Source organism: Oncorhynchus gorbuscha, linkage group LG13, assembly GCF_021184085.1.
Source record: "Oncorhynchus gorbuscha isolate QuinsamMale2020 ecotype Even-year linkage group LG13, OgorEven_v1.0, whole genome shotgun sequence".
NCBI lineage: Eukaryota > Metazoa > Chordata > Actinopteri > Salmoniformes > Salmonidae > Oncorhynchus > Oncorhynchus gorbuscha.
The window spans coordinates 102,587,181-102,611,802 of NC_060185.1; the positions used below are offsets into that span (position 1 = coordinate 102,587,181).

The window sequence follows — 24,622 nt, forward strand, 5'->3', positions numbered from 1 at the left end:
TGTTGCTCGTTTCGTTGCCGCCCATGCCACTGCTGCTGCTGCCGCCGCTGGGCTGTTGTCGTTGCCGCCCGTCGCCGTTGCTGCTGCCGCCCGTCGCTGGGCTGTTGTCGTTGCCGCCCCCGTCGCTGCTGCTGCTGCCGCCGCCGTCGCTGGGCTGTTGTCGTTGCCGCCCATGCCGCTGCTGCTGCCGCCGCCGTCGCTGGGCTGTTGCCGTTGCCGCCTGTGCCGCTGCTGCTGCCGCCGCCGCTGGGCTGTTGCCGTTGCCGCCCGTGCCGCTGCTGCTGCCGCCGTCGCTGGGCTGTTGTCGTTGCCGCCGTCGCCACTGCTGCCGTCGCCGCTAGGCTGTTGCCGTTGCCGTCCCCTGCTGCTGCCGTCGCTGGGCTGTTGTCGTTGCCGCCCGCTGCCGCCGTCGCTAGGCTGCAATCGTCTGCTGCCGCCGCCGCCGCTGGGCTGTTGTCGTTCGCTGCCGCCCCGCCGCTAGGCTGTTGTCGTTGCTGCCGCCGCCGCCGTCGCTGGGCTGTTGTCGTTGCTGCCGTCGCTGCCCGCTGCTGCCGCTGTTGTCGTTGCCGCCCGTCGCCGCTGCTGCCTGCCGCCGCCTCGCTGGGCTGTTGTCGTTGCTGCCGCCGCCGTCGCTGGGCTGTTGTCGTTTGCCGCCGCCGTCGCTGGGCTGTTGTCGTTGCTGCTGCCGCCGCCGTCGTCTAGGCTGTTGTCGTTGCCGCCCATGCCGCCGCCGTCGCTGGGCTGTTGTCGTTGCTGCTGCCGCCGCCGTCGCTGGGCTGTTGTCGTTGCCCACCGTTGCCGCTGCTGCCGCCGCCGTCGCTGGGCTGTTGTCGTTGCCGCTGCCGCCGCCGCCGTTGGGCTGCCGTTGCCGCCCTGCTGCCGCCGCCGTCGCTGGGCTGTTGTCGTTTCGTTGCCGCCGTCGCTGCTGCTGCTGTCGTTGTCGTTGCCGCCGCCGTCGCTGGCTGTTGTCGTTGCCCGCCCGTACCGCTGCTGCTGCCGCCGCCGTCGCTGGGCTGTTGTCGTTGCTGCTGCCGCCGTCGCCGCTGTTGTCGTTGCTGCCGCCGTCGCTGGGCTGTTGTCGTTGCTGTCGCTGCCGCCGCTAGGCCGTTGTCGTTGCTGCTGCCGCCGTCGCTAGGCTGTTGTCGTTGCTGCCGCCGCCGTCGCTAGGCTGTTGTCGTTGCTGCCTGCCGCCGCCGTCGCTGGGCTGTTGTCGTTACCGTTGCCGCCCTGCTGCTGCTGCCGCCGCCGTCGCTGGGCTGTTGTCGTTGCCGCCCGTGCCGCTGCTGCTGCCGCCATCGCTAGGCTGTTGTCGTTTGCTGCCGCCGCCGTCGCTCGTTGTCGTTGCCGCCGCCGCCGTCGCTGGCTGTTGTCGTTGCTGCCGCCGCCGCCGCTAGGCTGTTGTCGTTTGCCGCCGCCGCCGTCGCTAGGCTGTTGTCGTTTGCTGCCGCCGCCGTCGCTGGGCTGTTGTCGTTGCTGCCGCCGCCGCCGTCGCTGGGCTGTTGTCGTTGCCGCCCGTTGCCGCTGCTGCCGCCGCCGTCGCTGGGCTGTTGTCGTTGCCCGTCGCTAGGCTGTTGCTGCCGCCGCCGTCGCTGGGCTGTTGTCGTTGCCGCCCGTGCCACTGCCTGCTGCTGCTGCCGCCGTCGCTAGGCTGTTGTCGTTGCCTGCCGCCGCCGCCGTCGCTGGGCTGCTGTCGTTGCTGCCGTTGCCGCCGTCGCCGTTGTCGTTGCTGCCGCCGCCGTCGCTGGGCTGTTGTCGTTGCCGCCCATGCCACTGCTGCCGCCGCCGTCGCCAGGCTGTTGTCGTTGCTGCTGCCGCCGTCGCCTGTTGTCGCTTGCCGCCGCCGCCGTCGCTGGCCACCGCCGCTGATCGTTGCCGCCGCCGTCGTCGCTGCCGCCGCCACCGTCGCTAGGCTGCAAATGTCGTTGCGTTGCTGCCGCCGCCGCCGTCGCTGGGCTGTGCTGTCGTTGCTGCTGCCGCCGTCGCTGGGCTGTTGTCGTTGCCGCCCGTCGCTGCTGCTGCCGCCGCTAGGCTGTTGTCGTTGCCGCCCGTGCCGCTGCTGCTGCCGCCGCTGGGCTGTTGTCGTTGCCGTTGCCGCCCCCATGCCGCTGCTGCTGCCGCCGCCGTCGCTAGGCTGTTGTCGTTACTGCCGCCGCCGCCGTCGCTGGGCTGTTGTCGTTGCTGCTGCCGCCGCCGTCGCTGGGCTGTTATCGTTGCCGCCCGCCGCTGCTGCTGCTGCCGCCGTCGCTGGGCTGTTGTCGTTGCCGCCCGTGCCGCTGCTGCTGCCGCCGCCGTCGCTGGGCTGTTGTCGTTGCCGCCCGTGCCGCTGCTGCTGCCGCCGTCGCTGGGCTGTTGTCGTTGCCGCCCATGCCGCTGCTGCCGCCGCTAGGCTGTTATCGTTGCCGTTGCCGCTGCTGCTGCCGCCGCTAGGCTGTTGTCGTTGCCACCCGCCGCTGCTGCCGCCGCTAGGCTGTTGTCGTTGCCGCCCATGCCGCTGCTGCTGCCGCCGTCGCTGGGCTGTTGTCGTCGTTGCCGCCGTCGCTAGGCTGTTGTCGTTGCCGCCCGTTGCCACTGCTGCTGCCGCCGCCGTCGCTGGGCTGTTGTCGTTGCTGCCGCCACCTGCCGTCGCAGGCTGTTGTCGTTGCCGCCGCCGCTGCTGCTGCCGCCGCGCCGTCGCTGGGCTGTTGTCGTTGCCGCCCGTTGCCGCTGCTGCCGCCGCCTGGGCTGTTGTCGTTGCCGCCCGTACCGCTGCTGCTGCCGCCGCTGGGCTGCTGTCGTTGCCGCCCGTCGCCGCTGCTGCTGCCGTCGCTGCTGGCTGTTGTCGTTGCCGCCCGTGCCGCTGCTGCTCGCCGTCGCTGGGCTGTTGTCGTTGCCGCCCGTGCCGCTGCTGCCGCCGCCTGGGCTGTTGTCGTTGCCGCCCGTGCCTGCTGCTGCTGCCGCCGTCGCTGGGCTGTTCGTCGTTGCCGCCCGTGCCACTGCTGCTGCCGCCGCCGTCGCTGGGCTGTTGTCGTTGCCGCCCGCTGCCTGCTGCTGCCGCCGCCGCTGGGCTGTTGTCGTTGTCGTTGCCGCCCGTGCCGCTGCTGCTGCCGCCGTCGCTGGGCTGTTGTCGTTGTCGTTGCCGCCCGTTGCTGCTGCTGCCGCCGCCGTCGCTAGGCTGTTAATCGTTGCCGCCCATGCCACTGCTGCTGCTGCCGCCGTCGCTGCTGCTGGCTGTTTGTCGTTGCCGCCCGTGCCGCTGCTGCTGCGCCGTCGCTAGGCTGTTGTCGTTGCCGCTGCCGCTGCTGCTGCCGCCGCCGTCGCTGGGCTGATTGTCGTTGCCGCCCGTGCCGCTGCTGCTGCTGCCGCCGCTGGGCTGCTGTCGTTGTCGTTGCCGCCCATGCCACTGCTGCTGCTGCCGCCGTCGCTGGGCTGTTATCGTTGCCGCCCATGCCGCTGCTGCTGCTGCCGCCGTCGCTAGGCTGTTATCGTTGCCGCCCATGCCACTGTTGCCGCCACCAATCGCTAGGCTGTTATCGTTGCCGCCCGTGCCACTGCTGCTGCCGCCGCCGTCGCTAGGCTGTTGTCGTTGCCGCCCATGCCACTGCTGCCTGTCGCCGTCTGGGCTGTTATCGTTGTCGTTGCCGCCCATGCCTGCTGCTGCTGCTGCCGCCGCTAGGCTGTTGTCGTTGCCGTTGCCCGTTGCCGCTGCTGCTGCTGCCGCCGCTGGGCTGTCGTTGCCGTTGCCGCCCTGCCGCTCGTCGTTGCATGCTGCTGCTGCTGCCGCCGCTGGGCTGTTGCCGTTGCCGCCGCCCGGCTGCTGCTGCCGCTGGGCTGTTGCCGTTGCTGCTGCTGCCGCCCGCTTGTCGTTGCCGCCCTGCCGCTGCTGCTGCTGCCGCCGTCGCTAGGCTGCTGTCATGTCGTTTGCTGCTGCTGCCGCCGTCGCTAGGCTGCTGCTGCTTGCCTGCTGCTGCCTGCCGTCGCTGGGCTGGTTGTCGTTGCCGCCCATGCCACTGCTGCTGCTGCCGCCGTCGCTAGGCTGTTGCCGTTGCCGCCCATGCCTGCTGCTGCTGCCGCCGTCGCTGGGCTGTTGTCGTTGCCGCCCGTCGTTGCTGCTGCTGCTGCCGCCGTCGCTGGCTGTTGCTGCTGCCGCCGCTAGGCTGTTGTCGTTGCCACCCCCGTACCGCTGCTGCCGCCGTCGCTGGGCTGTTGTCGTTGCCGTTGCCGCGCTGCCGCGTTGCTGCTCGCCGCTGCTGTCGTTGCCGCCCGTGCTGCTGCCGTCGTTAGGCTGTTATCGTTGCCGCCCGTTGCTGCTGCTGCTGCCGCCGTCGCTGGGCTGTTATCGTTGCCGCCCATGCCACTGCTGCTGCCACCACCGTCGCTAGGCTGTTGTCGTTGCCGCCCGTGCCACTGCTGCTGCCGCCGCCGCTAGGCTGTTGTCGTTATCGTTGCCGCCCGTGCCACTGCTGCTGCCGCCGCCGCTGTTGTCGTTTATCGTTATCGTTGCCGCCCGTGCCACTGCTGCTGCTGCCGCCGTCGCTGGGCTGTTGTCGTTGCCCGTGCCACTGCTGCTGCTGCCGCCGTCGCTGGGCTGTTGTCGTTGCCGCCCATGCCATCGTTGCTGCCTGCACCCGCCGTCGCCACCACCGTCGCTGGGCTGTTGTCGTTGCCGCCCGTGCCACTTTGCCGCCGCCGTCGCTAGGCTGTTTCATCGTTATAGGCCCTGCCACTGCTGCTGCCGCCGCCGCTGGGCTGTTGTCGTTATCGTTGCCACCCATGCCACTGCTGCTGCTGCTTTGCCGTCGCTAGGCTGTTGTCGTTGCCGCCCCGTGCCACTGCTGCTGCTGCCGCCGTCGCTAGGCTGTTGTCGTTGCCGCCCGTACCACTGACCGCCACCGCAAATCGCTGGGCTGTTGTCGTTGCCGCTGCCACTGCTGCTGCCGCCGCCGTCGCTGGGCTGTTATCGTTGCCGCCCGTGCCACTGCTGCCGCCGTCTGGGCTGTTGTCGTTATCGTTGCCGCCCGTGCCACTGCTGCTGCTGCCGCCGCTGGGCTGATTTGTCGTTGCCGTTGCCGCCCGTGCCGCTGCTGCTGCTGCCGCCGCTAGGCTGTTGTCGTTGCCGTTGCCGCCGTGCCACTGCTGCTGCTGCCGCCGCTAGGCGTTTGCCGTTGCCGCCCATGCCCGCCAGCTGCTGCCATCGCCGCTAGGCTGTTGCCGTTGCCGCCCGTGCTGCTGCTGGCACCGCCGCCGTCGCTGGGCTGTTGTCGTTGCCGCCCATGCCACTGCTGCCGCCGTCGCCGCTAGGCTGTTGCCACTACTGCCGCCGTCGCTAGGCTGTTGTCGTTGCCGCCCATGCCACTGCTGCCGCCATCAGGCTGTTACATCGTTGTCGTTGCCGCCCATGCCACTGCTGCTGCCGCCGCCGCTAGGCTGTTGTCGTTATCGTTGCCACCCGTACCGCTGCTGCTGCTGCCGCCGTCGCTGAGGCTGTTGTCGTTGCCACCCATGCCACTGCTGCTGCTGCCGCCGTCGCTAGGCTGTTGTCGTTGCCGCCCATGCCACTGCAATGCCGCCGCCGTCGCTAGGCTGTTGTCGTTGCCGCCCGTGCCACTGCTAACGCCACCACCACCGCCACTAGGCTGTTGCCGTTGTCGTTGCCGCCCATGCCGCTACTGCTGCCGCCGTCGCCAGGCTGTTATCGTTGCCGCCCATGCCACTGTTGCCGCCGCCATGATAGGCTGTTGTCGTTATCGTTGCCGCCCATGCCGCTGCTGCTGCCGCCGCAAATCGCTAGGCTGTTGTCGTTGCCGCCCATGCCACTGCTACTGCCGCCGCCGTCGCTAGGCTGTTATCGTTATCGTTGCCGCCCGTACCACTGCTGCCGCCGCCGTCGCTAGGCTGTTAATCGTTATCGTTGCCGCCCGTGCCGCTGCTGCTGCCGCCGCCACTAGGCTGTTGTCGTTGCCACCCATGCCACAGCTACTGCTGCCGCCGCCGTCGCTGGGCTGTTATCGTTGCCACCCATGCCACTACTACTGCCACCACCATCCTAGGCTGTTATCATTACCACCCATGCCACTACTACTGCCACCACCACTAAGGCTGTTATCATTATCATTACCACCCATACCACTACCACGACCGGTCTCTTATAGCCAGACTGTCCTCTCTGGGCAGCGACCGGTCTCTTATAACCAGACTGTCCCTCTCTGGGCAGCGACCGGTCTCTTATAGCCAGACTGTCCTCTCTGGGCAGCCAGGTTTGTCTGTGATGACCGGTCTCTATAGCCAGACTGTCCTCTCTGGGCAGCCAGGTTTGTCTGTGACGACCGGTCTCTATAGCCAGACTGTCCTCTCTGGGCAGCCAGGTTTGTCTGTGACGACCGGTCTCTATATCCAGACTGTCCTCTCTGGGCAGCCAGGTTTGTCTGTGACGACCGGTCTCTATAGCCAGACTGTCCTCTCTGGGCAGCCAGACTGTCCTCTCTGGGCAGCCAGGTTTGTCTGTGACGACCGGTCTCTATAGCCAGACTGTCCTCTCTGGGCAGCCAGACTGTCCTCTCTGGGCAGCCAGGTTTGTCTGTGACGACCGGTCTCTATAGCCAGACTGTGCTCTCTGAGTCTGTACCAAGTCAGTGTTTTTCTCAGTTTTCTATCAGTCTCTCTCTCTGTCTCTAGTCATGTGTGTAGCAGGGATCGGTCTGGTGATGCTCTTCTTCAGTTGGCTGCTGTCCATCTTTAGAGCTAAATACCATGGATACCCTTACAGGTAATACACACACACACACACACACACACACACACACACACACACACACACACACACACACACACACACACACACACACACACACACACACACACTTCTTTTTCACTCCGTGTTGTCTGACTAACTGTTTGTGTTTCCAGTTTCCTGTTGAGTTAGAGAGCTGGGAGGAAGAAGCCTGGAGTTCAAAGTGCCTCGGACGCCTCACGCCACAACACAACAACACCACAACAACACCACAACAACACAACAACACCACACCTGGCACCACCACAACAACACCACCGCCACCACAACGAGCGCCACAACAACAACGCCACCCTGGCGCGACAGCAACGACGGCCGCGAACGACGCGACCAACGGCGCCGCAACAACGCTGACAACAGCGCCACCTGGCCTGACACCACGCCGCCTGACGCAGCCGGCGGCACAATGACGCGGGACGCAGCCAGCGCCGCCGCAGCGCGACGAGCGCCGCGAGCTGACAACAGCGCCGCCGCAGCAGGCGCGGCAATGACGGCACGCCGCCGCAACCCAGTAACCGGCGCCTGACGCCGCGGCGCGACGGCGCGAGCGCCGCGACGCAGCAGCCAGCGCCGCCGCGACGGCGCAGCGCCGCCTGACGGCAAACAGCAGCGCCGCCGACGCCGCGACGGCGCAGCGAGCGCGACGCAGGGCCAAACTGACGCCGCCGCGACTGAGCGCGCCGTCGCCGCAGCAGCGCCTGACGCAGCTGACGGCACCCGTCGCCGCGACGGCGCGACTGACGCGCGCAGAATGACGCACAGGGACACACCACAACAACGCAACAACCCACCACGAGGACAACAACACAACGCAGGACAACACACCACGACAACACAACACACGACAACACACACGACAACATAACACACCACACTGTTCATCTTGGCTTTGGCTTTATCTCCTCTGTTACTAGAAACTACCAGGACATTGTTTACAATGACATTTACAAAGTTCAGAATGTCTTTTTATAAATAAATAAAATAGATATGAAGGTGACCATTGACACCAGATTGGTCATAACAGCCAGTCCTACCTACAGTATGGTGGTGAGGATGTCCTACCTACAGTATGGTGGTGAGGATGTTCTACCTACAGTATGGTGGTGAGGATGTTCTACCTACAGTATGGTGGTGAGGATGTTCTACCTACAGTATGGTGGTGAGGATGTCCCTACCTACAGTATGGTGGTGAGGATGTTCTGCCTACAGTATGGTGGTGAGGATGTTCTACCTACAGTATGGTGGTGAGGATGTCCTACCTACAGTATGGTGGTGAGGATGTTCTACCTACAGTATGGTGGTGAGGATGTTCTACCTACAGTATGGTGGTGAGGGATGTCCTACCTACAGTATGGTGGTGAGGATGTCCTACCTACAGTATGGTGGTGAGGATGTTCTATCTACAGTATGGTGGTGAGGATGTTCTCCATTTCCTCGATGTGGGTAGAACATCATATCCTCCATTTCCTCTATGTAGATGGAACATCCTTATCCTCCATTTCCTCTATGTAGATAGAACATCCTTATCCTCCATTCCATAGAACATCCTTATCCTCCATTTCCTCTATGTAGATAGAACATCCTTATCCCTCCTCCATTTCCTCTATGTAGATAGAACATCCTTATCCTCCATTTCCTCTGTGGATAGAACATCCTTATCCTCCATTTCCTCTATGTAGATAGAACATCCTTATCCCTCCTCCATTTCCTCTATGTAGATAGAACATCCTTATCCCTCCTCCATTTCCTCTATGTAGATAGAACATCCTTATCCCTCCTCCATTTCCTCTGTAGATGGAACATCCTTATCCTCCATTTCCTCTATGTGGATAGAACATCTGTAACTGGGTGTTGGGGTTAGGAAAACGGAGAGGTTCTGTAACTGAGTGTTGGGGTATGGAGGATTATGTGATATCTGACTGAGCTGCTGTATGTCTCTGTCTGTCTCAGGTGGTGATGATGCTTGTTGCCATTAAAGTGCCTTAATGACTATTTCGTCTCCTGTGGATGTTTCCAGTGTTCTGTCTCCTCACTACAGTCCTGACAAATTAGTATTAGACCATAATGACAGCCCTGTCTCCTCACTACAGTCCTAACAAATTAGTATTAGACCATAATGACAGCCCTGTCTCCACTACAGTCCTAACAAATTAGTATTAGACCATAATGACAGCCCTGTCTCCTCACTACAGTCCTAACAGATTAGTATTAGACCATAATGACAGCCCTGTCTCCTCACTACAGTCCTAACAGATTAGTATTAGACCATAATGACAGCCCTGTCTCCTCACTACAGTCCTAACAGATTAGTATTAGACCATAATGACAGCCCTGTCTCCTCACTACAGTCCTAACAGATTAGTAGACCATAATGACAGCCCTAGTCCTAACAGATTAGTATTAGACCATAATGACAGCCCTGTCTCCTCACTACAGTCCTAACAGATTAGTATTAGACCATAATGACAGCCCTGTCTCCTCACTACAGTCCTAACAGATTAGTATTAGACCATAATGACAGCCCTGTCTCCTCACTACAGTCCTAACAGATTAGTATTAGACCATAATGACAGCCCTGTCTCCTCACTACAGTCCTAACAGATTAGTATTAGACCATAATGACAGCCCTGTCTCCTCACTACAGTCCTAACAGATTAGTATTAGACCATAATGACAGCCCTGTCTCCTCACTACAGTCCTAACAGATTAGTATTAGACCATAATGACAGCCCTGTCTCCTCACTACAGTCCTAACAGATTAGTATTAGACCATAATGACAGCCCTGTCTCCTCACTACAGTCCTAACAGATTAGTATTAGACCATAATGACAGCCCTGTCTCCTCACTACAGTCCTAACAGATTAGTATTAGACCATAATGACAGCCCTGTCTCCTCACTACAGTCTAACAAATTAGTATTAGACCATAATGACAGCCCTGTCTCCTCACTACAGTCCTAACAGATTAGTATTAGACCATAATGACAGCCCTGTCTCCTCACTACAGTCTAACAGATTAGTATTAGACCATAATGACAGTCCTGTCTCCTCACTACAGTCCTAACAGATTAGTATTGGACCATAATGACAGCCCAAACAGCACAACCCATCTGCACTGTTCTTCAGGTAAATGTCTTTTTGTCAAATGTTCCGTGTAAATTGTTAAAGGTTGTTGTCCTTGTGGATATAGTTGTGTGGTTTGTTGAACTTTTGTTTTGTTTTTGTTTGACATATATTGTAAAGGCAGCGTTTAGTCACCTTTAACCCCTAGGACTGACTGTCGTCTGGCAGCGTTTAGTCACCTTTAACCCCTAGAACTGGCTGTCATCTGGCCCTGCAACGTTTAGTCACCTTTAACCTCTAGGACTGGCTGTCGTCTGGCCCTGCAGGGTTTAGTCACCTTTAACCCCTAGGACTGGCTGTCGTCTGGCCCTGCAGCGTTAGTCACCTTTAACCCCTAGGACTGGCTGTCGTCTGGCCCTGCAGCGTTTAGTCACCTTTAACCCCTAGGACTGGCTGTCATCTGGCAGCGTTTAGTCACCTTTAACCCCTAGGACTGGCTGTCGTCTGGCAGCGTTTAGTCTTTAACCCCTAGGACTGGCTGTCATCTGGCAGCGTTTAGTCACCTTTAACCCCTAGGACTGGCTGTCATCTGGCAGCGTTTAGTCACCTTTAACCCCTAGGACTGACTGTCGTCTGGCAGCGTTTAGTCACCTTTAACCCTAGAACTGGCTGTCATCTGGCCCTGCAACGTTTAGTCACCTTTAACCCCTAGGACTGGCTGTCGTCTGGCCCTGCAGGGTTTAGTCACCTTTAACCCCTAGGACTGGCTGTCGTCTGGCCCTGCAGCGTTTAGTCACCTTTAACCCCTAGGACTGGCTGTCGTCTGGCCCTGCAGCGTTTAGTCACCTTTAACCCCTAGGACTGGCTGTCATCTGGCAGCGTTTAGTCACCTTTAACCCCTAGGACTGGCTGTCGTCTGGCAGCGTTTAGTCACCTTTAACCCCTAGGACTGGCTGTCATCTGGCAGCGGTTAGTCACCTTTAACCCCTAGGACTGACTGTAGTCTGGCAGCGTTTAGTCACCTTTAACCCCTAGAACTGGCTGTCATCTGGCCCTGCAACGTTTAGTCACCTTTAACCCCTAGGACTGGCTGTCGTCTGGCCCTGCAGGGTTTAGTCACCTTTAACCCCTAGGACTGGCTGTCGTCTGGCCCTGCAGCGTTTAGTCACCTTTAACCCCTAGGACTGGCTGTCATCTGGCAGCGTTTAGTCACCTTTAACCCCTAGGACTGGCTGTCGTCTGGCAGCTTTTAGTCACCTTTAACCCCTAGGACTGGCTGTCATCTGGCAGCGTTTAGTCACCTTTAACCCCTAGGACTGACTGTCGTCTGGCAGCGTTTAGTCACCTTTAACCCCCAGAACTGGCTGTCACCTGGCCCTGCAGCGTTTAGTCACCTTTAACCCCTAGGACTGGCTGTCGTCTGGCCCTGCAGCGTTTAGTCACCTTTAACCCCTAGGACTGGCTGTCGTCTGGCCCTGCAGCGTTTCGTCACCTTTAACCCCTAGGACTGACTGTCGTCTGGCCCTGCAGTGTTTAGTCACCTTTAACCCCTAGGACTGGCTGTCATCTGCCAGCGTTTAGTCACCTTTAACCCCTAGGACTGGCTGTCGTCTAGCCCTGCAGCGTTTAGTAACCTTTAACCCCTAGGACTGACTGTCATCTGGCCCTGCAGTGTTTAGTCACCTTTAACCCCTAGGACTGACTGTAGTCTGGCAGCGTTTAGTCACCTTTAACCCCTAGGACTGGCTATCATCTGGCCCTGCAGCGTTTAGTCACCTTTAACCCCTAGGACTGGCTGTCGTCTGGCCCTGCAGCGTTTCGTCACCTTTAACCCCTAGGACTGACTGTCGTCTGGCACCGTTTAGTCACCTTTAACCCCTAGGACTGACTGTCGTCTGGCAGCGTTTAGTCACCTTTAACCCCTAGGACTGGCTGTCATCTGGCAGCGTTTAGTCACCTTTAACCCCTAGGACTGACTCGTCTGGCCCTGGTTTTGGGGTTGACCAGAGAGATATACCCCACATAGCCCGGTTCCTCTCTAGGTTTCTTCCTAGGTTTTGGCCTTTCTAGGGAGTTTTTCCTAGCCACCGTGCTTTTACACCTGCATTGTTTGCTGTTTGGGGTTTTAGGCTGGGTTTCTGTACAGCACTTTGAGATATCAGCTGATGTACGAAGGGCTATATAAATAAATTTGATTTGATTTTGATTTGATTTGATTTGATATACCTAGTGGAGCGCATGCTGACAAAACAGATGGCACTGTGATAGACTGCATCCAATTTGTTGAGTAGAGTGTTGGCGGCTATTTTGTAAATGACATCGCCGAGTCGGATCAGTAGGATGGTCATTTTTACAAGGGTATGTTTGGCAGCATGAGTGAAGGATGCTTTTGTTGCGAAATAGGAAGCCAATTCTAGATTTTACTTTGGATTTGAGATGTTTGATGTGAGTCTGGAAGGAGAGTTTACAGTCTAACAGAGTAGTGTTGTTAGACGGGGCGGGCAGGTGCAGGCAGAGATCAGTTGAAGAGCATGCATTTAGTTTTACTTGCATTTAAGCGCAATTGGAGGCCACGGAAGGAGAATTGTATGGCATTGAAGCTCGTCTGGAGGGTTGTTAACACAGCGTCAAAGAAGGGCCAGAAGTATACAGAATGGTGTCGTCTGCGTGAGGTGGATCAGAGACTCACCAGCAGCAAGAGCGACATCATTGATGTATACAGAGAGAGAGTCGGTCCAAGAATTGAACCCTGAGGCACCCCTATAGAGACTGCCAGAGGCCCGGACAACAGGCCCTCCAATTTGACACACTGAATTCTTGGTGAACCAGGTGAGGCAATCATTTGAGAAACCAAGGCTGTCGAGTCTGCCGATGAGGATGTGGTGATTGACAGAGTTGAAAGCCTTGGCCAGGTCAATGAATACGGCTGCACAGTATTGTTTCTTATCGATGGCAGTTATGATATCGTTTAGGACCTTGAGCGTGGCTGAGGTGCACCCATGACCAGCTCTGAAACCAGATTGCATAGCGGAGAAGGTATAGTGAGATTCTAAATAGTCAGTAATCTGTTTGTTGACTTGGCTTTCGAAGACCTTAGAAAGGCAGGGTAGGATAGATATAGGTCTGTAGCAGTTTGGGTCAAGGGATGACTGCAGCTGCTTTCCAATTATTTGGGAATCTCAGACGACACGAAAGAGAGGTTGAACAGGCTAGTAATAGGTTTGGAACAATTTCGGGTCCAGATTGTCTAGCCCAGCTGATTTGCAGCTCTTTCAGAACATCAGCTGAGTGGATTTTGGAGAAGGAGAAATGGGGAAGGCTTGAGCGAGTTGCTGTGGGGGTACAGTGCTGTTGACCGGGGTAGAGGTAGACAGGTGGAAAGCATAGCCAGCCGTAGAAAATGCTTATTGAAATTCTCAATTATAGTGGATTTATCGGTGGTGACAGTGTTTCCTAGCCTCAGTGCAGTGGGCAGCTGGGAGGAGGTGTTCTTATTCTCCATGGACTTTACAGTGTCCCATAACCTTTTTGAAGAGTTTGTGTTGCAGAAAGCACATTTCTGCTTGAAAAAGCTAGCCTTGGCTTTTCTAACTGCCTGTGTATATTGGTTTCTAGCTTCCCTGAAAAGCTGCATATCACAGGGGCTGTTCGTGCTAATGCAGAACGCCATAGGATGCTTTTGTGTTGGTTAAGGGCAGTCAGATCTGGGGAGAACCAATGGCTATATCTGTTCCTGGTTCTAAATGTCTTGAATGGGGCGTGCTTATTTAAGATGGTGAGGAAGGCATTTTAAAATAATAACCAGGCATCCTCTACTGACGGGATGAGGTCAATATTCTTCCAGGATACCCGGCCAGGTCGATTAGAAAGGCCTGCTCGCTGAAGTGTTTTGGGGAGCGTTTGCTGCCCGTAGCCTTAAGAAGTTTTAAACATGTTTAGGTTGCCTAGCAGCACGCGCTCTGAAGATAGATGGGGGGCAATCAGTTCACATATTGTGTCCAGAGCACAGCTGGGGGCAGAGGGTGGTATATTGCAGGCGGCAACAGTGAGAGACTTGTTTTTAGAGAGGTGGATTTTTAAAAGTAGAAGTTCAAATTGTTTGGGTACAGACCTGGATAGTAGGACAGAACACTGCAGGCTATCTCTGCAGTAGATTGGAACTCTGCCCCTTTAGCAGTTCTATCTTGTCTGAAAATGTTGTAGTTTGGGATGAAGATTTCAGAATTTTTGGTGGTCTTCCTAAGCCAGGATTCAGACACAGCTAGAACATCCGGGTTGGCAGAGTGTGCTAAATCAGTGAATAGAACAAACTTAGGGAGGAGGCTTCTAATGTTAACATGCATGAAACCAAGGCTATTACGGTTACAGAAGTCATCAAAAGAGAGCGCCTGGGGAATAGGAGTGGAGCTATGCACTGCAGGGCCTGGATTCACCTCTACATGGATTCACCTCTACATCGCCAGAGGAACAGAGGAGGAGTAGGATAAGGGTACAGCTAAAAGCTAAAGCTGATAATTGGTCGTCTAGAACGTCTGGAACAGAGAGTAAAGGAGGTTTCTGGGGATAATAAAATAGCTTCAAGGTTTAATGTACAGACTAAAGTGTGGTAGGATGTGAATACAGTGGAGGTAAACCTAGGTATTGAGTGATGAGAGAGATATTGTCTCTAGAAACATAATTGAAACCAGGTGATGTCATCGCAAGTGTGGGAGGCTCTACAGTGAAATAAGCCAATAAACACTAACCACTAACCATCAAGGCAGATATGACAGAGAGCATCCACAACTGGTTTGACCTGGAGAAACTTCCTATTAGGAGCCAAGGCCTTTAGTCAAGTAAGTCAACTACTTTGTCGTACTGGGTGAAGGTGTGGGGTTTCGAGAGAGGGCTGTAACTGAACAGCGTTACCACTTCCATCCAGGAGGTAACAGCACTGCCCTGAGGTTGGTTCAGGTTTAGAAGGTGTGGTGTAAGTTCCTCAATAACGCCAGTATGGGAGGTGATGCGCCCTTAAAATAAATGTTATTGGTCCATACACATATTTAACAGATGTTATTGGTCCATATTTAACAGATGTTATTGGTCCATATTTAACAGATGTTATTAGTCCATATTTAACAGATGTTATTGGTCCATACACATATTTAACAGCTGCTGAAAAACAGCTTCTATCTCAAGGCCATCAGACTGTTAAACAGCCACCACTAACATTGAGTGGCTGCTGCCAACATACTGACTCAACTCCAGCTCACTTTAATAATGGAAATGGATGTAAATTGATGTAAAAAAAATGTATCACTAGCCACTTTAAACAATGCCACTTAATATAGGGTTTACATACCCTACATTACTCATCTCATGTATATACTGTACTCTATACCATCTACTGCATCTGGCCTATGCCGTTCTGTACTATCACTCATATATCTTTATATACATATTCTTTATACTTTTACACTTGTGTGTGAGGTTGTGGAATTGTTAGGTTAGATTACTCGTTGGTAATTACTGCATTGTCGGAACGAGAAGCACAAGCATTTCACGACACTCGCATTAACATCTGCTAACCATGTGTATGTGACCATTAACATCTGCTAACCATGTGTATGTGACCATTAACATCTGCTAACAATGTGTATGTGACCATTAACATCTGCTAACCATGTGTATGTGACCATTAACATCTGATAACCATGTGTATGTGACTAATAAACACGTCTGCTAACCATGTGTAGGTGACCATTAACATCTGCTAACCATGTGACCAGTAACATCTGCTAACCATGTGTATGTGACCAATAACATCTGCTAACCATGTGTATGTGAACATTAACATCTGCTAACCATATGTATGTGACCAATAACATCTGCTAACCATGTGTAGGTGACCATTAACATCTGCTAACCATGTGACCAGTAACATCTGCTAACCATGTGTATGTGACCAATAACATCTGCTAACCATGTGTATGTGACCATTAACATCTGCTAACCATGTGACCATTAACATCTGCTAACCGTGTGTATGTGACCATTAACATCTGCTAACCATGTGTATGTGACCAATAACATCTGCTAACCATGTGTATGTGACCAATAACATGTGTATGTTATATTAACATGTGTATGTGACCATTAACATCTGCTAACCATGTGACCATTAACATCTGCTAACCATGTGTATGACCATTAACGTCTGCTAACCATGTGTATGTTAACGTCTGCTAACCATGTGTAGGTGACCATTAACGTCTGCTAACCATGTGTATGTGACCATTAACATCTGCTAACCATGTGACCATTAACATCTGCTAACCATGTGACCAATAACATCTGCTAACCATGTGACCATGGTAACATCTGCTAACCATGTGACCAATAACATCTGCTAACCATGTGACCAATAACATCTGCTAACCATGTGTATGTGACCAACATCTGCTAACCATGTGTAGGTGAACATTAACATCTGCTAACCATGTGTAGGTGACCATTAACATCTGCTAACCATGTGTATGTGACCAATAACATCTGCTAACCATGTGTAGGTGACCATTAACATCTGCTAACCATGTGTATGTGACCAATAACATCTGCTAACCATGTGTATATGTGACCAATAACATCTGCTAACCATGTGTATGTGACCATAACATCTGCTAACCATGTGTACGTGACAAATAACATCTGCTAACCGTGTATGTGACCATTAACATCTGCTAACCATGTGTATGTGACCAATAACATTCAACCATGTGTATGTGGCCATTAACATCTGCTAAACCATGTGACCATTAACATCTGCTAACCATGTGATGATAACATCTGCTAACCATGTGACCATTAACATCTGCTGACCATGTGTATGTGACACAATAACGTCTGATAACCGTGGCGGTGACCAATAACATCTGCTAACCATGTGTATGTGACCAAAACATCTAACTAACCGTGTGACCACTAACATCTGCTAACCATGTGTATGTGACCATTAACATCTGCTAACCATGTGTATGTGACCAATAACATCTGCTAACCATGTATATGTGACCATTAACATCTGCTAACCATGTGTATGTGACCATTAACATCTGCTAACCATGTGTATGTGACCATTAACATCTGCTAACCATGTGTATGTGACCATTAACATCTGCTAACCATGTGTAGGTGACCATTAACATCTGCTAACCATGTGTATGTGACAAAGAAAATTTGATTTGATTTATTGGTCCATACACATATTTAACAGATGTTATTGGTCCATATTTAACAGATGTTATTGGTCCATATTTAACACATGTTATTGGTCCATACACATATTTAACACATGTTATTGGTCCATATTTAACACATGTTATTGGTCCATACACATATTTAACACATGTTATTGGTCCATATTTAACACATGTTATTGGTCCATACACATATTTAACACATGTTATTGGTCCATATTTAACACATGTTATTGGTCCATATTTAACCCATGTTATTGGTCCATATTTAACACATGTTATTGGTCCATATTTAACACATGTTATTGGTCCATATTTAACACATGTTATTGGTCCCATATTTAACAGATGTTATTGGTCCATATTTAACACATGTTATTGGTCCCATATTTAACAGATGTTATTGGTCCCATGTTTAACAGATGTTATTGGTCACATATTTAACACATGTTATTGGTCCATATTTAACACATGTTATTGGTCCATACACATATTTAAGATGTTCTTGGTCCATACACATTTAACAGATGTTATTGGTCCATATTTAACACATGTTATTGGTGCGTATTTAACACATGTTATTGGTCCATATTTAACACGTGTTATTGGTCCATATTTAACACATGTTATTGGTCCATATTTAACACATGTTATTGGTCCATATTTAACACATGTTATTGGTCCATATTTAACAGATGTTATTGGTCCATACACATTTAACAGATGTTATTGGTCCATATTTAACAGATGTTATTGGTCACACATTTAACAGATGTTATTGGTCCATATTTAACACATGTTATTGGTCCATATTTAACACATGTTATTGGTCCATATTTAACAGATGTTATTGGTCACATATTTAACGTATGTTATTGGTCCATATTTAACAGATGTTATTGGTCCATATTTAACAGATGTTATTGGTCCATATTTAACACATGTTATTGGTCCATATTTAACACATGTTATTGGTCCATATTTAACAGATGTTATTGGTCACATATTTAACGTATATTATTGGTCCATATTTAACAGATGTTATTGGTCCATATTTAACACATGTTATTGGTCCATATTTAACAGTATGTTATTGGTCCATATTTAACAGATGTTATTGGTCACACATTTAACAAATGTTATTGGTCCGTATTTAACAGGTTATTGGTCCATATTTAACACATGTTATTGGTCCATATTTAACAGATGTTATTGGTCCATATTTAACAGATGTTATTGGTCCATATTTAACCCATGTTATTGGTTCATATTTAACACATGTTATTGGTCCATATTTAACAGATGTTATTGGTCCATATATAACAGATGTTATTGGTCCATATTTAACACATGTTATTGGTCCATACACATATTTAACAGATGTTATTGGTCCATATTTAACAGATGTTATTGGTCACATATTTAACACCTGTTATTGGTTCATATTTAACACATGTTATTGGTCCATATTTAACAGATGTTATTGGTTCATATTTAACACATGTTATTGGTCCATACACATATTTAACACATGTTATTGGTCCATATTTAACACATGTTATTGGTTCATATTTAACACATGTTATTGGTTCATATTTAACACATGTTATTGGTCCATACACATATTTAACACATGTTATTGGTCCATACACATATTTAACACATGTTATTGGTCCATTTACAGATGTTATTGATCACATATTTAACACATGTTATTGGTCCATATTTAACAGATGTTATTGGTCCATACACATATTTAAGCAGATGTTATTGGTCCATATTTAACAGATGTTATTGGTCCATATACACATATTTGTTTAACACATGTTATTGGTCCATATTTAATAGATGTTATTGGTCCATATTTAACAGATGTTATTGGTCCATATTTAACAGATGTTATTGGTCCATATTTAACAGATGTTATTGGTCCATATTTAACACATGTTATTGGTCCATATTTAACGTATGTTATTGGTCCATATTTAACAGATGTTATTGGTCCATATTTAACGATGTTATTGGTCCATATTTAACAGATGTTATTGGTCCATATTTAACAGATGTTATTGGTCCATATTTAACAAATGTTATTGGTCCATATTTAACACATGTTATTGGTCCATATTTAACGGATGTTATTGGTCCATATTTAACACATGTTATTGGTCCATATTTAACAGATGTTATTGGTCCATATTTAACAGATGTTATTGGTCCATATTTAATGGATGTTATTGGTCCATATTTAACACATGTTATTGGTCCATATTTAACACATGTTATTGGTCCATATTTAATGGATGTTATTGGTCCATATTTAACAGATGTTATTGGTCCATATTTAATGTTATTGGTCACATGTTATTGGTCCATATTTAACACATGTTATTGGTCCATATTTAACAGATGTTATTGGTCCATATTTAACAGATGTTATTGGTCCATTTAACAGATGTTACATATTTAACACATGTTATTGGTCCATATTTAACACATATTTAACAGATGTTATTGGTCCATATTTAACAGATGTTTTGGTCCATATTTAACAGATGTTATTGGTCCATATTTAACACATGTTATTGGTCCATATTTAACATATGTTATTGGTCCATATTTAACAGATGTTATTGGTCCATATTTAACATGTTATTGGTCCATATTTAACAGATGTTATTGGTCCATATTTAACAGATGTTATTGGTCCATATTTAACACATGTTATTGGTCCATATTTAACACATGTTATTGGTCCATATTTAACACATGTTATTGGTTCCATATTTAACACATGTTATTGGTCCATACACATATTTAACACATGTTATTGGTCCATATTTAACACATGTTATTGGTCCATATTTAACACATGTTATTGGTCCATACACATATTTAACACATGTTATTGGTCCATATTTAACAGATGTTATTGGTCCATACACATATTTAACACATGTTATTGGTCCATACACATATTTAACACATGTTATTGGTCATACAGATGTTATTGGTTATATTTAACACATGTTATTGGTCCATACACATATTTAACACATGTTATTGGTCCATATTTAACAGATGTTATTGGTTCATATTTAACACATGTTATTGGTCCATACACATATTTAACAGATGTTATTGGTCCATATTTAACAGATGTTATTGGTCCATACACATATTTAACACATGTTATTGGTCCATATTTAACAGATGTTATTGGTCCATATTTAACACATGTTATTGGTCCATACACATATTTAGCAGATGTTATTGGTCCATATTTAACAGAGTTATGTTATTTTGTTATTGGTCCCATATTTAACAGATGTTATTGGTCCATATTTAACAGATGTTATTGGTCACATATTTAAAGTATGTTATAGGTCCATATTTAACAGATGTTATTGGTCCATATTTAACAGATGTTATTGGTCCATATTTAACAGATGTTATTGGTCCATATTTAACAGATGTTATTGGTCCATATTTAACAGATGTTATTGGTCCATATTTAACACATGTTATTGGTCCATATTTAACAGATGTTATTGGTCCATATTTAACAGATGTTATTGGTCCATATTTAACAGATGTTATTGGTCCATATTTAACAGATGTTATTGGTCCATATTTAACAGATGTTATTGGTCCATATTTAACCCATGTTATTGGTCATATTTAACAGATGTTATTGGTCCATATTTAACAGATGTTATTGGTCCATATTTAACACATGTTATTGGTCCATATTTAACAGATGTTATTGGTCACATATTTAACAGATGTTATTGGTCCATATTTAACACATGTTATTGGTCCATATTTAACACATGTTATTGGTCACATATTTAACCCATGTTATTGGTCCATATTTAACAGATGTTATTGGTCCATATTTAACAGATGTTATTGGTCCATATTTAACAGATGTTATTGGTCCATATTTAACAGATGTTATTGGTCCATATTTAACGGATGTTATTGGTTCATATTTAACAGATGTTATTGGTCCATATTTAACAGATGTTATTGGTCCATATTTAACAGATGTTATTGGTTCATATTTAACACATGTTATTGGTCCATATTTAACAGATGTTATTGGTCCATATTTAACACATGTTATTGGTCCATATTTAACACATGTTATTGGTTCATATTTAACAGATGTTATTGGTCCATATTTAACAGATGTTATTGGTCCATATTTAACAGATGTTATTGGTCCATATTTAACAGATGTTATTGGTCCATACACATATTTAACAGATGTTATTGGTCCATATTTAACGGATGTTATTGGTTCATATTTAACAGATGTTATTGGTCCATATTTAACAGATGTTATTGGTCCATATTTAACAGATGTTATTGGTCCATCACATATTTAACACATGTTATTGGTCCATATTTAACAGATGTTATTGGTCCCATATTTAACAGATGTTATTGGTCCATATTTAACAGATGTTATTGGTCCCATATTTAACAGATGTTGGTCATATTTAACACATGTTATTGGTCCATATTTAACACGTGTTATTGGTCCATATTTAACAGATGTTATTGGTCCATATTTAACAGATGTTATTGGTCCATATTTAACAGATGTTATTGGTCCATATTTAACAGATGTTATTGGTCCATATTTAACAGATGTTATTGGTCCATATTTAACAGATGTTATTGGTCCATATTTAACAGATGTTATTGGTCCATACACATTTAACAGATGTTATTGGTCCATATTTAACACATATTTAACACATGTTATTGGTCCATATTTAACACATGTTAATGGTCCATGTTAACAGATGTTATTGGTCCATACACATATTTAACAGATGTTCTTGGTCCATACACATTTAACAGATGTTATTGGTCCATATTTAACACATGTTATTGGTCCATATTTAACGAGATGTTATTGGTCCATATTTAACCAGATGTTATTGGTCCATATTTAACATATGTTATTGGTCCATATTTAACACATGTTATTGGTCACATATTTAACAGATGTTATTGGTCCATATTTAACAGATGTTATTGGTCCATATTTAACACCTGTTATTGGTCCATATTTAACAGATGTTATTGGTCCATATTTAACAGATGTTATTGGTCCATATTTAACAGATGTTATTGGTCCCATATTTAACACATGTTTGGTCCATATTTAACAGATGTTACATATTTAACAGATGTTATTGGTCCATATTTAACAGATGTTATTGGTCCATACACATATTTAACAGATGTTATTAGTCCATATATAACAGATGTTATTGGTCCATATTTAACAGATGTTATTGGTCCATATTTAACAGATGTTATTGGTCCATATTTAACAGATGTTATTGGTCCATATTTAACAGATGTTATTGGTCCATATTTAACAGATGTTATTGGTCCATACACATTTAACAGATGTTATTGGTCCCATATTTAACAGATGTTATTGGTCCATATTTAACAGATGTTATTGGTCCATATTTAACACATGTTATTGGTCCATACACATATTTAACAGATGTTATTGGTCCATACACATATTAACAGATGTTCTTGGTCCATACACATATTTAACAGATGTTATTGGTCCATATTTAACACATGTTATTGGTCCATATTTAACAGATGTTATTGGTCCATATTTAACAGATGTTATTGGTCCATATTTAACACGTGTTATTGGTCCATACACATATTTAAGATGTTCTTGGTCCATACACATATTTAACAGATGTTATTGGTCCATATTTAACAGATGTTATTGGTCATATTTACACATATTTAACACATGTTATTGGTACACATATTTAACAGATGTTATTGGTCCATATTTAACAGATGTTATTGGTCTATATTCCCAACAGATGTTATTGGTTCATATTTAACACATGTTATTGGTCCATATTTAACAGATGTTATTGGTCCATATTTAACACATGTTATTGGTTCATATTATGTTATTGGTCCATATTTAACAGATGTTATTGGTCCATTTAACAGATGTTATTGGTCCATATTTAACAGATGTTATTGGTCCATATTTAACACGATGTTATTGGTCCATACACATATTTAAGATGTTATTGGTCCATACACATTTAACAGATGTTATTGGTCCATACACATATTTAACAGATGTTATTGGTCCATATTTAACTTACATGTTATTGGTCCATATTTTAGCAGATGTTATTGGTCCATATTTAACAGATGTTATTGGTCCATATTTAACAGATGTTATTGGTCACATATTTAACAGATGTTATTGGTTCATATTTAACACATGTTATTGGTCCATTGGTCCATATTTAACACATGTTATTGGTCCATATTTAACACATGTTATTGGTCCATATTTAGCACATGTTATTGGTCCATATTTAACAGATGTTATTGGTCCATATTTAACACATGTTATTGGTCCATATTTAACAGATGTTATTGGTCCATATTTAACACATGATATTGGTTACATATTTAACAGATGTTATTGGTCACATATTTAACAGATGTTATTGGTCCATATTTAACACATGTTATTGGTCACATATTTAACAGATGTTATTGGTCCATATTTAACAGATGTTATTGGTCCATACACATATTTAACACATGTTATTGGTCCATATTTAACAGATGTTATTGGTCCATATTTAACACATGTTATTGGTCCATATTTAACAGATGTTGGTCCATATTTAACAGATGTTATTGGTCCATATTTAACGTATGTTATTGGTCCATATTTAACAGATGTTATTGGTCCATATTTAACAGATGTTATTGGTCCATATTTAACACATGTTATTGGTCCATATTTAACGGATGTTATTGGTCCATATTTAACACATGTTATTGGTCCCATATTTAACGGATATTTATTGATTCCATATTTAACAGATGTTATTGGTCCATATTTAACAGATGTGATTGGTCCATATTTAACAGATGTTATTGGTCCATATTTAACAGATGTTATTGGTCCATATTTAACACATGTTATTGGTCCATATTTAACAGATGTTATTGGTCCATATTTAACAGATGTTATTGGTCCATATTTAACACATGTTATTGGTCCATATTTAACAGATGTTATTGGTTATATTTAACACATGTTATTGGTCCATGTTTAACACATGTTATTGGTCCATATTTAACAGATGTTCTTGGTCACATATTTAACAGATGTTATTGGTCCATATTTAACACATGTTATTGGTCCATACACATATTTAACAGATGTTATTGGTCCATATTTAACAGGATGTTATTGGTCACATATTTAACAGATGTTATTAGTCACATATTTAACAGATGTTATTGGTCACATATTTAACACCTGTTATTGGTCCATATTTAACAGATGTTATTGGTCCATATTTAACAGATGTTATTGGTCCATATTTAACAGATGTTATTGGTCCATATTTAACACATGTTATTGGTCCATATTTAACACATGTTATTGGTCCATATTTAACAGATGTTATTGGTCCATATTTAACACATGTTATTGGTCATATTTAACACATGTTAT

General features: G+C 47.1%; 1 pseudogene; it reads left to right on the top strand.

Annotated features, from left to right (window-relative positions):
* The window catches only part of LOC123994235, a 50,028-nt pseudogene extending 43,091 nt beyond the window's left edge, over positions 1 to 6,937 (top strand).
* Positions 6,938 to 24,622: the final 17,685 nt, after the last annotated feature.